Source organism: Tamandua tetradactyla, chromosome 12 (assembly GCF_023851605.1).
Source record: "Tamandua tetradactyla isolate mTamTet1 chromosome 12, mTamTet1.pri, whole genome shotgun sequence".
Taxonomy (NCBI): Eukaryota; Metazoa; Chordata; class Mammalia; order Pilosa; family Myrmecophagidae; genus Tamandua; species Tamandua tetradactyla.
In genome coordinates, this window is record NC_135338.1 from 26082609 (window position 1) to 26099295 (window position 16687).

The window sequence follows — 16687 nt, forward strand, 5'->3', positions numbered from 1 at the left end:
ACGAACCAAGGTATTAAAAGTGTCTTAGATGGATTACAAGAAAGAACACCGAAATTTGTGACCGTGTTGCCAAGGTGCTGCCTAGAGCTTTTAAATTCTGCATTGCAACTATCCCAGTTGTGAGGGGCGGGGGACAGTGAAACTTTGGGCCATGGTACAACAGGCCTATGGCCAGGTTGAACTGCACAAATAAATGGAACTGGTTCCAGTTTACCAATCTGGCACAAATTATGTGCTGGTCAAAGAAGTGTTTTTCAAATCATGGGGAGCCACTAGTGAAAAACCATTGGTACTTTGATGGTGGCCCTTGGAGATGCTTTTATAACTTGAAACAATTCCCAGTGGTAGGCTCAGAGGTCTTACTTTAGTCAACATGCAACATTAGGCAGAAGAAAAGGGGCCGTTCTGGCTGGTTTGACCCATGGTGGGCCCTGTTCCACATGTTTCTAATTAAGGATGCAAGCGAGAATAGATATTCCATGGCGACTCTCCTTTCCTTCTCGACTATGAGACAGAACAACAGCGCCTTTGTGATGACCTCTGCAGAGCTGTTTACATTTGCTGACCTTCCCGAGCATTCTTACCAGAGTGGATGCAACTCCTGGTTCATATGGAATAGCCACACTATTTGTTAACTACAGTAGACCTTGGAGGTTGAAATGAAAAATAAGATGTTTTCCCTGATATTAAGTAGTCTGGCTTAATTTTTTTTACATATTTATTGAAGTATTATTTATATACCATAAAATGTGCCCATTGTAAGTATGCAATCCAATGATTTTTAGTAAATTCATAGTTATGCTGAAATCACCACAATCCAGTTTTAGAACTTTATTTGAATTTATTTTGATAATACCAAATAATGATCATTACTGGAAAGCAGATCATGCTGAAGTGAAAAATAAATTTTTGAAGCTATCTTGAACTGTAGAAGAGAGCCACCCAGGAAGTCATTGAAACATCTAAATCTCGAGCTTCTCAAAAGCCTGTTTGAAATTAACATTTACTTAGGAAAAGTTTCTGTGTTCTGCTCACCAAAAGGTATGATCTACTTGATAAAACTAAGAAAAGGTTTGTTGCAGAACCTGCCTTAAATATCAACATCAGTCTTTCTTGATTAGATAGAGAAGTTGCAGATGAGAATATGTGGACCTTTCCCTTAAGGGAACTCTTTAAAGAGTTTATAGTTCATTTTGAACATCTCATCAAATATTTATTTGCATGCTTGCTCATTTTCAGTATTATGCTGCAGACATGTAGATGAGCCAGACAAGTGTCCCCACTTAAGCACTTGTAGTACAGTGGCTTACATTTAAACAGATCATTTCAGTATGTTGCTGTAAGTGCTATGGTAGAGATAAATATTATGTGGCATCAGAGCATAAAGTTCTCCAGTAAAGACTTCCCATAAGAGATGTTACTGAGGAAAAAAGGACATGGTTAATCAATGCATCAGTCCTGCTGACACTGATGGAGTACCTGCCTTTGCTAGATTTGGGCAAGGCTCTGTAAGATCTGCCTTCAAGGGGCTTTATAAATGGTAAAGGAAGCAAGCCCATCACTAATTCCACTTAGATGTGATAACTGCATAAAAGTGTAAAAAGCAAAGTATACTAGGAATTTGGGAGAAAAAGAAAAAAACATTTAGGGGTGGTTTCCTAGAAGAAGTAGTATTTCAGCTAAATTTATACAAATAGGTAGAATTTCAAAGGTGAGGGTAAGAGTAGGACATGGTCCAGAAGAAAAAGGAGAGCAAAGGCTCAGGGGCAGGAGAACCTGGGCTGTGTTCTGGGAACACATGGATTAATATGTCATTCAATATAAGTTATTTCTATATATTTGTCAGGAACATGGAAATCAAGGGAATCACAAGCTCTTGACTACATCAAGGAAGACTTTCTAGAGAAGTAGTTCATTTTCACTCTGTTCTTTATGATGCTTTATGGCTAGGTAATATGATGATTAGTTTTCTTCTTCAGTTTCAGATTTTGTGATTCAACATTTGTGGCCATCACCCAATGGGCCACCATCAAAGCACCAGTGGATTTTACTGGTGGCATCCCATGATTTAAAAACACTTGCTTGACCAACACATAACTTGTGCCAGTTTGGCAAAATGGAACCAGTTCCATTTGTTTGTTGAGTTCAACTTGGCCATAGGCCTGTTGCACTTGGCCCAGAAGTTTAATATAATACTTTCAAGAAGATTAAAGCAAAACAAAACAAAACTCCCTGAAGTATTGGTTGCTAACCTTTGGAAGGGTGATCACTGTATCTGGGTAGGCATTGGAATGAATTAGGAGATCTGAGAAAAAAAAAGTGATATCATTTGCTTAAAATTCCCAGGGCCCTGCACAGTAAATCTATTTCCCAATTTAAATTGCTGAGGACTTGAACCTGGGGTTGTTTTGGACTATTTGGGAAAGTAAAGAATATTGTTGGTTTACAGTCAAGAAGGAAAGGACTCAATTGTTTTTTATATAACCAAGGAGGAGGGAGTTTTGCATTTGTTTATTTGCGTGGACGGTCCACCTACCCTGTGGCCTTGTTCAGGGCATGGCCGACCTCTCTCTCTGGGGTCGGTGTGAATAGCCAGCCTGCAGCCCTAGCTAGAGACAATGGCCAGCACTGTCGGGCATTGCCCTTTAGACCCTGAAGGTTAATTTCATAGTATTTAGTGGCATTGAACCTGCCAAAGAAAATGCTGCTTCAGTTTGGGGAAATATAATTTCTGTATGTGTATTTTTTTTTCATGAAGAATAAAGCAGAGAGACTTTTGGAAGAAAATAACTTAGTCAACTGGCCTTGCTAGGCAAGCTAAAACAGCAAGAGGTCAGTATTCTTACAAGTGTCATGTCTTAAATGTCAGTCTATCAAAAATTATTTAAATGCTATTAGAAGGGACATCCCCGCCCCTTGTTATTTTTTCTTTAGACTGAGATGCTTAGAAAAAAAAAATCCCTGTGTGGGCAAATGAACTTTAAAAAAAAAATAGGTCTAAGAATTTAGTACTGTATTTACTGAGAAGTAACAGCCCTGGAAACTGATTTTTTTAAAAAATTTTCCAGTACAGTACTAATTATCAATGGGGTGGCTTTGCTTTGCCACTCTGCAGATTAGAAAGGGCAATGTTTTGGCCACCCTTAAAAGTTGCCTGATAAAATAAAAATGCCCAATTAAATTTAAATTTTAGATAAACCACAAATAATTTTTTAGTTTAAGTATCTCCCACATATTGCACTTGTACATACTTATACTAAAAAGTTTTATGTTGTTTATCTGAAGTTTAAATTTAACTGGAAGTCTTATATTTTTGTTTGCTAAATATGGCAAACCTCTGTTACTTCAGTTACATAGTTCTACAGTATAAGACTGCCCAAGAAATCTGGGAGTTTTTATGATTATTTAAAACCCCTATCCATTTTAAATCAGAACAAAACAATATGTGTGATTGGTTTTATTAATGAAAATTTTTTTAAAAATGTGTGATAAAACTCTGAACATGATGTCAGATCAGTTATATAAATGTGAAAGGAGACCTTTTTCATTTCTCTATAGTCTTGTAACTAGCTAGCTCTCAGGATCCATTTCTTTTAGACCTGGCACTGTGGGTCTACACTAGCTCAGAGTCATACCTTAAGACTACCTGCATGGTTTCTATATTCCATCTGTAACTCAGATGATCAGATCAGAACTGGTCTGTCTTTTAAATCCAAAGAACTTGTCTTCCTTAGAATTTCTCTGGCCCCTCCTGAGTTCTGGCTACTGTAATATTCCTACCTGGCTTAGTGAACTGGGGTCTGACTCGACATGTCTCTGAGAATAACAGTAGCTGTCATTTATTGATTGCTTAATGTGTGCCAATGCTTTCTGTACGTTAGTTCATATTCCCTCCTAGTAACCCTAGTAACCCTTCATTTGACAAATGAGTACATGAAGGCTGAGAGGTGAAATAACTTGTTGTAGGTCACAGAGCAATTGAAAGGCAGAGCTGGGATTGGCATTCAGGTCAGTCTGACACCAAAACTCCTGCGCTTACATTGTGTGGTACCCTTAGATCCCTGCCCTCCTGCGCCTTCCTCAAGTCCAATTTGACTGCATATTGAAATAATCTTTCTCTTGTTCCTAACTGGGTGGAATCAATGGAGAATGTTCTATCAGAAATTAACCTTAAAGGATCTTTGTCCTGTGTGTCACACAGCAATGCAAGGGACATGGAAATCTGGATACTAGAAGAGGTTAACTTTGGATGCTTCCTATTTTATATAAAAACTATTAAACTAATGGAGAAAAAAGTCCAAAAACTTTGTTACAACATTTAAAAATGTGTCATTATTTTAATATCTTTAAAGAACCTGGTGAGACTCTCAAGCATTACACTGTAAAGAGTTAATGGCTACAAAACTATCTCATGTAGCAATCACATGATCATTCAGAAATGGCTGTCTGCCCACAATGTGCAGATCTGCCGCAGTGCTCAGCCAACTGTCCTGCCAAAGGCAAAAGGCCTTGCTTCCCTTCCTACCCACTCCCTCCTTCCAGCTTTCCTTTTGGTAAAGAAGCACCAAAAATATACCGCCTCAACGCCATATTCTTTTTGAACCAAAACAGACTTCTCCTGATTCACTCGTTATATAAAATGATTCATCAGCATTTTGATGTCCTCATCAAAGTAATTTTTTTTACTTACCCTAGCTGGGAAAGTTCATGAAGTTAGCCGTTCCATTCCCATCATCTGTGGTGACCACAGTTGTTAAGTATAAAATATCCTGATGGGTGTGGTCTACCAAGTATCCCAATAGCATTTCACAAATTGTGGGTTATAGACCCAAGGGTCTAGAAGAATTTCTTTCTTAGGGTCACACTAGAACATTGACTCTTTCTGGTAAAAACCAATCCCTGCCTTTCTCTTCTGACTCTCAACACAGTTCTCATCTTTCTTTCTCAGCTGTAGTCATGTAATGGAACTCTTTTCTTTCCCTCTGACCTCCTTTCATCTGTCTCCTAGTCCCCATTGTGCTACAGTCCTCCTATTTCTTGTTTCCTTTCACCACCAACTTTTCACAGTTTTTAAAATCAAGTTTCTCTAATTCTAAAAGGAAATTTAAAACACGAAAGAAATGAGAAAATTGGAAAAATAGTAAGGGTGAGAGCATAATGTTATAATCTACTTCTTTAGCCCTACACATCTGAAAAAAGTAATCTTGTTCTATTCGTCAAGGCTAGCCACCTCCTTCTTTATTCTTTCTCCTCACACTCCCTTGTCCTTCCTAACCACTCTCTGTACTTTAGGCCCAACTTAGTATACAACTTGGCAAACTTGAGAGACTTTCTGTTTCCCTCCTTTTGGGTGATGGAATGCTGGTGCCGTGAGGACTTTCAGGAACTATTTTGTGAGTGATAGTCTTAGAAGATTGCAAAGGAAGCTCTGGGATGACATTAATTAGTCCCTACCCTTGGCACTTAATTGGCTCTCAGAGGCAAAGCAAAAAAAATGCTTTCAGTCCATTATCTGTCTTCCTTCTGTCTTACAAAAAGGGAAGCACAGGCACAGAAACAGTCAACAAAAACACATTTATACAGTACCACTTATGTACTCTCTAAGTAGGAATGAAGAGTTGGAGTGGGAAATCAGCCAGTCTATACCAGTGTCAGCAGGAGAGGTAACACTGGTGTAGACTTTGAGCAAGTTACTTAGACTCTGTGCCTGTGCTTCCCTTTCTGTAAAAAAAAAAAGGGGGGGGGGGTACAAAGTAATCATTCTTACTTTCTAGCATTTGCTGTGAAGATTCAGTGAATTAATATTTGTAAATCACTTAGAATAGTGCTTATCACATAATAAGCACTCTATTAAATAAATAAATTAAATAAAGCAAGAAATAATAATGTCCTTCTTTTGATCCATGAACAACTATCTACAACTTCTGCATTGTCAAAAATAAATACAAGTGGCAGTTGCCAAGAGCTACCAAATAATACATTCCGTAATTTCACTCAAGATTTTATCTACTTCTTATGACCCATCTACTTCTTATGACCTATCTACCTCTTCTCAACCTGTATTTTGGCTAAATTGACTGACTGATTTCCCATTCTGATTCTTCATTCGTATTTCCTCCCCCACCCCCTTATGTGTATCCAAACCTACCTATCACTCAAAGCCCAGCTTAAGCTCATAGCTAGAGCAGTGCCTTTCCTGACCACCTCTACATCAAAGTTTTCCCCTTTTCTGAATTTCCATTGTCTTGGCTGCCTTTACCTCATATTGGCTCCGAGCATATGTGACCTTATATTATTAGATTTGTATATAAGTATAAAGCCTTTCTCCTTTTATAGATTATAAGCTTCTTTTGGGGGGGGGGGGTGAGGACCATATTTCAGATGTTGTATCTTATTCCCCATCCATTATACATAAATGGTACTCTATATATGTGTTTTTGTTGACTAGCTTGAGCCTTTGCAGACTGGAAAAGTGTTGGACTACAGTCAGAATCTTAGCTTCAAGCTTTCTGGATATGCTCAGGCCAGTATCTCCCTGCTTTCAATTAGGATGATTTGGAGCCTCCAATGTAGGCCTGGGGTAAGACAGCAATGGTGAAGTGGGTAGTGTAGGGAATGTGCTGAGATTCAAATGTAGTGTGAGAGGAAGAGCATCTGCAAGCAGAAAGCAAAAGGCCTTGGCTTTGCACAATAACCAGGAATGCTTTTAACAAGCACCTTGAAATTCTGGTTTAAAAGGAATAGTTAAAATATGCTTTTTATAATACAAAGGGCTGCCTTTGAAAATGTTCAGACTCTCCAGGCCTATTAAGATAAGTAATAAGCAAAGAGATGGAGATGTTAGAGCATTACTACCACAAAAAGTGCCCAGGTTGGAACAAAACAGGTTGGAGAAACTAACATATGCATTAGTGTCACTTTCTAAAAATATAGCAGTAGTGTGCTATTATCCTTATCCTGTGCAGTTTTTGCTTGATGAATAAATAAACTATATAGAAAAAACTGCTTTTTGAAAGTAAATCCTGCCTTTCTAACACAATGGCATGTGTGTCTTCACACTCATAAATATATTTTCAGCAACTCACATGGCCATATAACTCACATTTTAAAGATAAGTTGGGGAAGACAGTTGGAAGAATTAAAAAGTGCTGTGTATTTTTCTGTTGTGCATAGCTTTTGATGTCTGTAGATGTATGGTTTTAATAACCTTGACCAGCAGGTATGGTGACTGTAGGAATTTCAAAAGAGGAAATAGGACAGAGAGAAAAACATCTATTGTTTCTTGGGGGCAGTCTTCTCAGCAGCCCTCAGACCAGAAGCTATTTTTCTTCCAAGCAGAGCACAGCAAAAAGATGAATAGGCCCCCATGACTCAAACACAGTAACACCCAGAAAGTCTTGAGATCTGGGAGTGCTGAGCAGATTGGAGGATTGAGATGCTCAGGATGAGATTGGTACTGGCTATGGGCTAGACATTTAATCTGTGGCAACTGGGCAGCATAGCCAAGGCAGGGTCCCAAGAGTCTAGAAGCTGTGAGCAGTCACTCCTTTGTTTCTCCATTCTTCAGGAAGCATTTATTGAGTGCTTATTTTGTACCAGATACTGGACCAAGTCCCCACTTGTAACATCACTGGGCATTGAGTCTGAGGCCTTAGCAGCTACTGGTGGGGTTCCTTGGAGAACTGAGGGGCCTGCCAGAAAGGAGGCACGGTGAAAAAAAGAAAGCACTGGGGAAACCTAGCCATGCATAAGATAAAATAATGCGTAGATGCTTTATAGCCAGAGAGTGAGAGCAGGAGTAGAGATATTTTCCTGAGAGTATATAAGCCTGTCCTTGGATCATGAAATTCAGATACTACAAGGATATGTAGGAGTCCTTAGAAGCTATAGTGGCTCAAGAAGTTTACTAACCTTTTAGAGGATTGTAAATAAGACCACACCCACAGTTGTATATACACTGTAATTCATTATATAAATGTCTACCACATCAATTATGTGTAGTTTACTGACCGTGCTATTTTGGTTGTTCTCAAGTAATCTCTTGTTTTTTGTTCTAAAGTCCACTCAGGTATTGTTAGAATGGAACATCTGAACCCAGGTAGATTTGACAGACTGTCTGCTCCCAATCTGCATGTTTGGGCAGGGATGACTGTTGAACTTTTCAGGCCACATTTCACAGACTCTTTGTTCATCCCTCTGTTTCTACAGGTATTATAATGTTTTATAGTAAATTATAATAAACTGTGTAGTTATCCGTCTTTCCCAGTGAATTGTGTGCTTCTTGAGGGTAGGACTTATCCCTAACATCTGGCACATAGACTGGCACACAGGGAGATCCAAGGGACTGGTTCATTTTGGACATACTTGGTCTCATACATTTTCAAGCTGACATTGGTCTCAGTTTGCACATGCTCCATTCTAACCTGTCCTGCTCTCAAGTGATATAAAAGACCTCTTTATGATTCTTTTCCTTTATATAAATGATATATTTCAGATGTAAACTTTTGTTTCATATTGTAGGTTTAATGTTGAACATAATTTTCCCTTTCTAGATTGTGATTTACCCTTTTCTACCAGTTCCTTCACATTTTCAGTCATATGCATTATTTTTCAGACTCTTTGGATGCCTATTCAAGTTGCCTTTCCCCTGAAGTTTTGTTGTTTTTTTAATTTTTTTTTTTTAAATATGGAACACTTCACGAATTTGCGTGCGTCCTTGCACAGGGGCCATGCTGATCTTCTCTGTATCGTTCCAGTTTTAGTATATGTGCTGCCGAAGCAAGCACCCTCTGAAGTTTTTATATCCTCTCCCAGGCTGCTTTGGACCTATTCACTCAGTGCTTTACTTCAGTAGCACTTATTGTCTGTCCCAGTTATTACTCACCTATATTATTAACATAAACGAAGCATTTAACCTGCCTTATCCTCTCCCCTAGCATTTTTCAAGGAGAACTCTTTTCCATACTTCTCTGGTATCCCATAACAACCAAGATAGAACTTTGCACCCCAGTAGATGCTCAAAAAATATGTGTTTGAAAAGCTTCATTATTGAAGTGAGGCAGTAAGGAGCTCATTAATGAGGGAGCAAAAGCAAACTAAACAAGAGCTCAAGTTTTGAGTGGGACTAATCCTGGATCTCTCATAAACTGCTTCTATGACTTTGGGTAATCTTTTTAGCCTCCCTGTATCTCAGCGTCTTCATCTTTAAAACAATAATAGCAATAGCTACCTAATAAGGATGATGTAAGGATTAAATGAGTTAAGGTAGGAAAACACTTAAAATAGTGCCTGGCCAATAGTGAGAGCTATCATTAGCAACAACAATCATCAGTATTCATCATTGGAAATTGGGGTTTGAATAAAAGTGAGTCCCTCTAGTTATATTTTTCTCAGGTCTGAAATAGAATGCACCCATTTCAGATTCCTTGTGGAGAAACTAGTGCCCTGTCCTGTCCCTACCCAAGGACTATGTCTGTTTCAGTACTGGAAAGGCGTCTCAACTAAGAGCGCTTTTTTTTTTTTTAAAGCTTTACCTCTTGAATTATTATTTATTTGGAGAAGTGGAGTAGGTATATTTCTTTCATCAAATTCTCAGATGAGAAGCCCATGAGCGAAATAAGTTAAGAAGCACTAAGGGAGACATTTTTATTAAGAAGATTAAGAATCACTAAGGAAGACATTTTTTAAGAGGGTGATGTTTAACTAAGAAAGGTGAGAGGAACCCCAGCACATGGTAGAAATGTACACACAAGTTACACAACTCTGGCTACCCATAGCACTTATCATCTTACTGTACCTTAGAATTGTGCACACTAATTCATCTCAATAAGCATTGAGTGTCAGGCACTGTGTTGGGTCTGGGGATAGAAAAATGAATGAAACATGATTCCTGCTATTGAGGTCCTTCAAGTTATAGTGATTTCTTTCTATCCTTTTTTTATTAAACACTCTTTGAGTAATTTGATTTATATATTCATTAATATATAAAACTTGTCTCCCCAGTTGAACTTATTCTGCACTTAGTGACATCCTGGACACTATTACCCGCAGTGTTTTCTGCCCCACCACCATCCGATGAAAAGAAAATGTGACAGTTTGAAAGGACAGCGTAGGAATTTTGAGGTATTTGGAGAGGAGACAGCAGAGTTGTATCGAAAGGGTAAAAGCCGAGTAGTTCCCATTCCAGCCCACTCTGTATCTATGGCTAGATCAGGAGTAGAATAATGTGATGGTTTGAAGGTGTATGTACTCCAGAAAAACATGTTCTTAAATTTACTCCATTCCTGTGGGTGTGAACCCATTGTAAGTAGGACCTATTGAAGAGACTACTTCAATTAAGGTGTGGCTTACTTCAGTCAGGACTCCTGGAGTGCTTTATAAATTTCATGAAATTCAGACAGGCAGAGAGAAATCTACAGAGGGAATAGCCAGAAACTAGGCATCAATGGAATCCGGAAGAGAAGGGAGAGGCCAGGAGATACCACCATGCACCTTGCCACATGACACACTAAGAACCAAGAATCGCTGGCAGCCAGCCCCAGAATGCCAGTCTTCGAGAAAAAAGCATCGCCTTGGAGACATCTTGATTTGAACTTTCTTTTAGTCTCAAAACTGTAATCAAGTAATGCCCGTTGTTTAACCAGCCCCATTTCATGGTATTTACTTAAGCAGCCTAGGAAACTGAAAAAAATATTAAAGACTTTTTTTGCCTAGGCTTGGACCACATTCAACGCTAATAAAAAATAGTAGTAAATGGTGGGACTAGACATAAAATGAGGCAAGGCTTGCCATTAGAACAATTTCTACAATCTAAAACATTGCATTTTGTATCAGTCAGGATCCCATGAGGAAAAAGATGATACCCTTAAATTAAGATAATTTAGGAGATTGTAATAAAGTAGTACTTTCAGTGGAGTAGACATCTTGCTGTGAAACCACAGGGTTTGTTCAGTACTCCAAAGGCTAATAAGAGTTGGGCTCCATTAATACCCCTGGACTTGAGAGGGCATGCGATGGTTCTGGTTTCTGGAAGCAGGAGACAGAGAGACCTATGTGGGGAGGACTGCCTGGTAGGGCCTGAGGCCTTTCGTAAAGCAGTATAGCCAGCCCAGAGCCAGCACTACTCTATTCCCTTTAGTCTCCTCCCCAGTGGCCCAATTCAGGGAAAGATCCTGTTGGCATGGTCCATGCAGGTCAGCTTCCAACGGCAGAGAGCAGGATAGAGAACAATGGAGAATAAATCTGACACATAGAAAGGTATCCAGGAGACAGGTTTTCTTTTTGGATTTTAGAGGTAAGCATGTATATTTAAATTTTGTCTGTTTTAGAATCCAGCTAAGTTTCTAATAGGGTTATAAAATATTTCTGCCATAGTTATTTTGCCATCAAGTTGGTGATCTCAGATAGGTTCCTCAATGTCTTAATAGTTTAGCCCATATTTTTCATGGGAAGTTGTGTATAACTTATCCTGTTTTCCTCCAGAGCATGCAGAGAGTAAAAATACCATTCTTCAGATATTTTTCTTTTAAAAAGAGAGTTGTTCCATTTCCCCCCTCTTTTCCTCTCCACTGGTTTTTCCTTCTATGCTTAGGCCAAGAACATATTAGGTTTGGAGACATCTTGCATGGTAGTTCCCAAACCTTTCTCAGCCAAAAACTCCTTTGGGAGTCCAACTAAATTTCCTGGTTCTCTTTTGCTTTTAATACCAATGCCCATATTAGCCAATGAGGTTATTTTTATTACTCACAAATATTTTTATAATTAACTTAAGACTCAACAAGGAACCAAAGGTAAACAGACTGTAATTATTTCAAGTCCTAACCACTGTGAGTGGATATTAATCTTTGAGAAGGTATTATTAAAACACAGTATAAAATGATCATATATTAAGTATCAAATTATAATTGCAAAAGAATATCTGTGATTATAAAGGGCAAAATAAACTAGAATTTTAAAGTTAATCATTGTGCCTTAGTAAGCATGATTGTGGCACATTTTAGCACAGTGTTTTTTTTTGTTTTTGTTTTTGTTTAAATTTTTATTAATAAAATCAATCAACATACAACACAAACATTCTTAACATATGAACATTCCATGCCTGGTGTGCAATCAATGGCTTATAATATCATCACATAGTTGTATATTCATCACCATGATAATTTCTCAGAACATTTACATCACTCCAGAAAAAGAAATAAAAAGAAAAAACTCATAAATATCATACCCTTTACCCCTCCCTCTCATTGACTGCTAGTATTTCCCTCTACCTAACTTATTTTAACATTTGTTCCACCCATTATTTATTTATTTTTAATTCATATTTTCTACTCATCTGTCCATACTATAGATAAAAGGAGCATCAGAACAAGGTTTTCATAATCACACAGGCACTTGCAAAAGCTAAATCATTTTACAATCATCTTAAAGAAATATGGTTACTGGAACACAGCTCTACAGTTTCAGGCACTTCCCTCTAGCCTCTCTAATATACCTTAAACTAAAAAGGGGTTATCTATATAATGTGTAAGAATAACCTCCAGGATAACCTCTTGACTCTGTCACTGACACTTTATTTTGTCTCATTTTTCTCTTCCCCCTTTCGGTTGAGAAGGTTTTCTCAATCCCTTAATGCTGAGTCCCAGCTCATTCTAGCGTATCTGTCCCATGTTGCCAGGGAGGTTTACACCCCTGAGAGTCATGTCCCACACAGAGAGAGGGAGGGCAGTGAGTTTGCTTGCTGCATTGTCTGAGAGATAGGCCACATCTGAGCAACAAAAGAGGTTCTCTGGGGGTGACTCTTAGGCTTAATTTTTTTTTTTTTTTTTTTTTTTAGGTTAGGGCTGGGACTATTTTTTTTTTATTAATTAATGGAAAAAAAGAAATTAACCCAACATTTAGAAATCATACCATTCTACATATGCAATCAGTAATTCTTAACATCATCACATAGATGCATGATCATCGTTTCTTAGTACATTTGCATTGGTTTAGAAGAACTAGCAACACAACAGAAAAAGATATAGAATGTTAATATAGAGAAAAAAAACTAATAATAATAATAAAAAAAGACAAACAAACAACCAGACAGACAAAAACAAAAAACAAACAAATAAACAAAACAAAAAAACAAAAACCTATAGCTCAGATGCAGCTTCATTCATTGTTTTAACATGATTACTTTACAATTAGGTATTATTGTGCTGTCCATTTTTGAGTTTTTGTATCTAGACCTGTTGCACAGTCTGTATCCCTTCAGCTCCAATTACCCATTATCTTACCCTGTTTCTAACTCCTACTGGACTCTGTTACCAATGACATATTCCAAGTTTATTCTCGAATGTCGGTTCACATCAGTGGGACCATACAGTATTTGTCCTTTAGTTTTTGGCTAGACTCACTCAGCATAATGTTCTCTAGGTCCATCCATGTTATTACATGCTTCATAAGTTTATCCTGTCTTAAAGCTGCATAATATTCCATCATATGTATATACCACAGTTTGTTTAGCCACTCGTCTGTTGATGGACATTTTGGCTGTTTCCATCTCTTTGCAATTGTAAATAACACTGCTATAAACATTGGTGTGCAAATGTCTGTTTGTGTCTTTGCCCTTAAGTCCTTTGAGTAGATACCCAGCAATGGTATTGCTGGGTCGTATGGCAATTCTATATTCAGCTTTTTGAGGAACCGCCAAACTGCCTTCCACAGTGGTTGCACCATTTGACATTCCCACCAACAGTGGATAAGTGTGCCTCTTTCTCCGCATCCTCTCCAGCACTTGTCATTTTCTGTTTTGTTGATAATGGCCATTCTCGTGGGTGTGAGATGATATCTCATTGTGGTTTTGATGTGCATTTCTCTAATGGCCAGGGACATTGAGCATCTCTTCATGTGCCTTTTGGCCATTTGTATTTCCTCTTCTGAGAGGTGTCTGTTCAAGTCTTTTCCCCATTTTGTAATTGGGTTGGCTGTCTTTTTGTTGTTGAGTTGAACAATCTCATTATAAATTCTGGATACTAGACCTTTATCTGATATGTCATTTCCAAATATTGTCTCCCATTGTGTAGGCTGTCTTTCTACTTTCTTGATGAAGTTCTTTGATGCACAAAGGTGTTTAATTTTGAGGAGTTCCCATTTATTTATTTCTTTCTTCAGTGTTCTTGCTTTAGGTTTAAGGTCCATAAAACCGCCTCCAATTGTAAGTTTCATAAGATATCTCCCAACATTTTCCTCTGACTTTTTAATGGTCTTAGACCTAATGTTTAGATCTTTGATCCATTTTGAGTTAACTTTTGTATAGGGTGTGAGAGATGGATCTTCTTTCATTCTTTTGCATATGGATATCCAGTTCTCTAGGCACCATTTATTGAAGAGACTGTTCTGTCCCAGGTGAGTTGGCTTGACAGCCTTATCAAAGATCAAATGTTCATAGATGAGAGGGTCTATATCTGAGCTCTCTATTCGATTCCATTGGTCGATATATCTATCTTTATGCCAATACCTTGCTGTTTTGACCACTGTGGCTTCATAATATGCCTTAAAGTCAGGCAGCCCGAGACCTCCAGCTTCATTTTTTTTCCTCAAGATGTTTTTAGCAATTCGGGGCACCCTGCCCTTCCAGATAAATTTGCTTATTGGTTTTTCTATTACTGAAAAATAAGTTGTTGGGATTTTGATTGGTATTGCATTGAATCTGTTAATCAATTTAGGTAGGACTGACATTTTAACTATATTTAGTCTTCCAATCCATGAACACGGTATGCCCTTCCATCTATTTAGGTCTTCTGTGATTTCTTTTAACAGTTTTTTGTAGTTTTCTTTGTATAGGTTTTTTGTCTGTTTAGTTAAATTTATTCCTAGGTATTGTATTCTTTTAGTTGCAATTGTAAATGGAATTCGTTTCTTGATTTCCCCCTCAGCTTGTTCATTACTAGTGTATAGAAATGCTACAGATTTTTGAATGTTGATCTTGTAACCTGCTACTTTGCTGTACTCATTTATTAGCTCTAGTAGTTTTGTTGTGGATTTTTCCGGGTTTTCGATGTATAGTATCACATCGTCTGCAAACAGTGATCGTTTTACTTCTTCCTTTCCAATTTTGATGCCTTGTATTTCTTTTTCTTGTCTAATTGCTCTGGCTAGAACCTCCAACACGATGTTGAATAATAGTGGTGATAATGAACATCCTTGTCTTGTTCTTGATCTTAGGGGGAAAGTTTTCAATTTTTCCCCATTGAGGATGATATTAGCTGTGGGTTTTTCATATGTTCCCTTTATCATTTTAAGGAAGTTCCCTTGTATTCCTATCTTTTGAAGTGTTTTCAACAGGAAAGGATGTTGAATCTTGTCAAATGCCTTCTCTGCATCAATTGAGATGATCATGTGATTTTTCTGCTTTGATTTGTTGATATGGTGTATTACATTAATTGATTTTCTTATGTTGAACCATCCTTGCATACCTGGGATGAATCCTACTTGGTCATGATGTATAATTCTTTTAATGTGTTGTTGGATACAATTTACTAGAATTTTATTGAGGATTTTTGCATCTATATTCATTAGAGAGATTGGTCTATAGTTTTCTTTTTTGTAATATCTTTGCCTGGTTTTGGTATGAGGGTGATGTTGGCTTCATAGAATGAATTAGGTAGTTTTCCCTCCACTTCAATTTTTTTGAAGAGTTTGAGGAGAGTTGGTACTAATTCTTTCTGGAATGCTTGATAGAATTCACATGTGAAGCCGTCTGGTTCTGGACTTTTCTTTTTAGGAAGCTTTTGAATGACTAATTCAATTTCTTTACTTGTGATTGGTTTGTTGAAGTCATCTATTTCTTCTTGAGTCAAAGTTGGTTGTTCATGTCTTTCCAGGAACCCGTCCATTTCATCTAAATTGTTGTATTTATTAGCGTAAAGTTGTTCATAGTATCCTGTTATTACCTCCTTTATCTGTGAGGTCAGTAGTTATGTCTCCTCTTCCATTTCTGATCTTATTTATTTGCATCCTCTCTCTTCTTCTTTTTGTCAATCTTGCTAAGGGCCCATCAATCTTATTGATTTTCTCATAGAACCAACTTCTGGTCTTATTGATTTTCTCTATTGTTTTCATGTTTTCAGTTTCATTTATTTCTGCTCTGATCTTTGTTATTTCTTTCTTTTTGCTTGCTTTGGGATTAGTTTGCTGTTCTTTCTCCAGTTCTTCCAAGTGGACAGTTAATTCCTGCATTTTTGCCTTCTCTTCTTTTCTGATATAGGCATTTAGGGCAATAAATTTCCCTCTTAGCACTGCCTTTGCTGCGTCCCATAAGTTTTGATATGTTGTGTTTTCATTTTCATTCGCCTCGAGGTATTTAGTAATTTCTCTTGCAATTTCTTCTTTGACCCACTCGTTGTTTAAGAGTGTGTTGTTGAGCCTCCACATATTTGTGAATTTTCTGACTCTCTGCCTATTATTGATTTCCAACTTCATTCCTTTATGATCCTAGAAAGTGTTGTGTATGATTTCAATCTTTTTAAATTTGTTGAGACTTGCTTTGTGACCCAGCATATGGTCTATCTTTCAGAATGATCCATAAGCACTTGAGAAAAAGGTGTATCCTGCTGTTGTGGGATGTAATGTCCTATAAATGTCTGTTAAGTCTAGCTAATTTATAGTAATATTCAGATTCTCTATTTCTTTATTGATCCTCTGT

At 37.6% G+C, this 16687-nt stretch overlaps 1 protein-coding gene and 1 non-coding gene across 8 annotated transcripts in view; one reads left to right on the top strand and one right to left on the bottom strand.

Annotated features, from left to right (window-relative positions):
• Window positions 1-16687, top strand: part of RAD51B (RAD51 paralog B) — an 889743-nt gene that overhangs the window by 593182 nt on the left and 279874 nt on the right. The window lies entirely within an intron of this gene.
• Window positions 8681-8786, bottom strand: LOC143652753 (U6 spliceosomal RNA). The gene has a single exon (XR_013160817.1). It is a non-coding gene; the product is annotated as a U6 spliceosomal RNA (small nuclear RNA).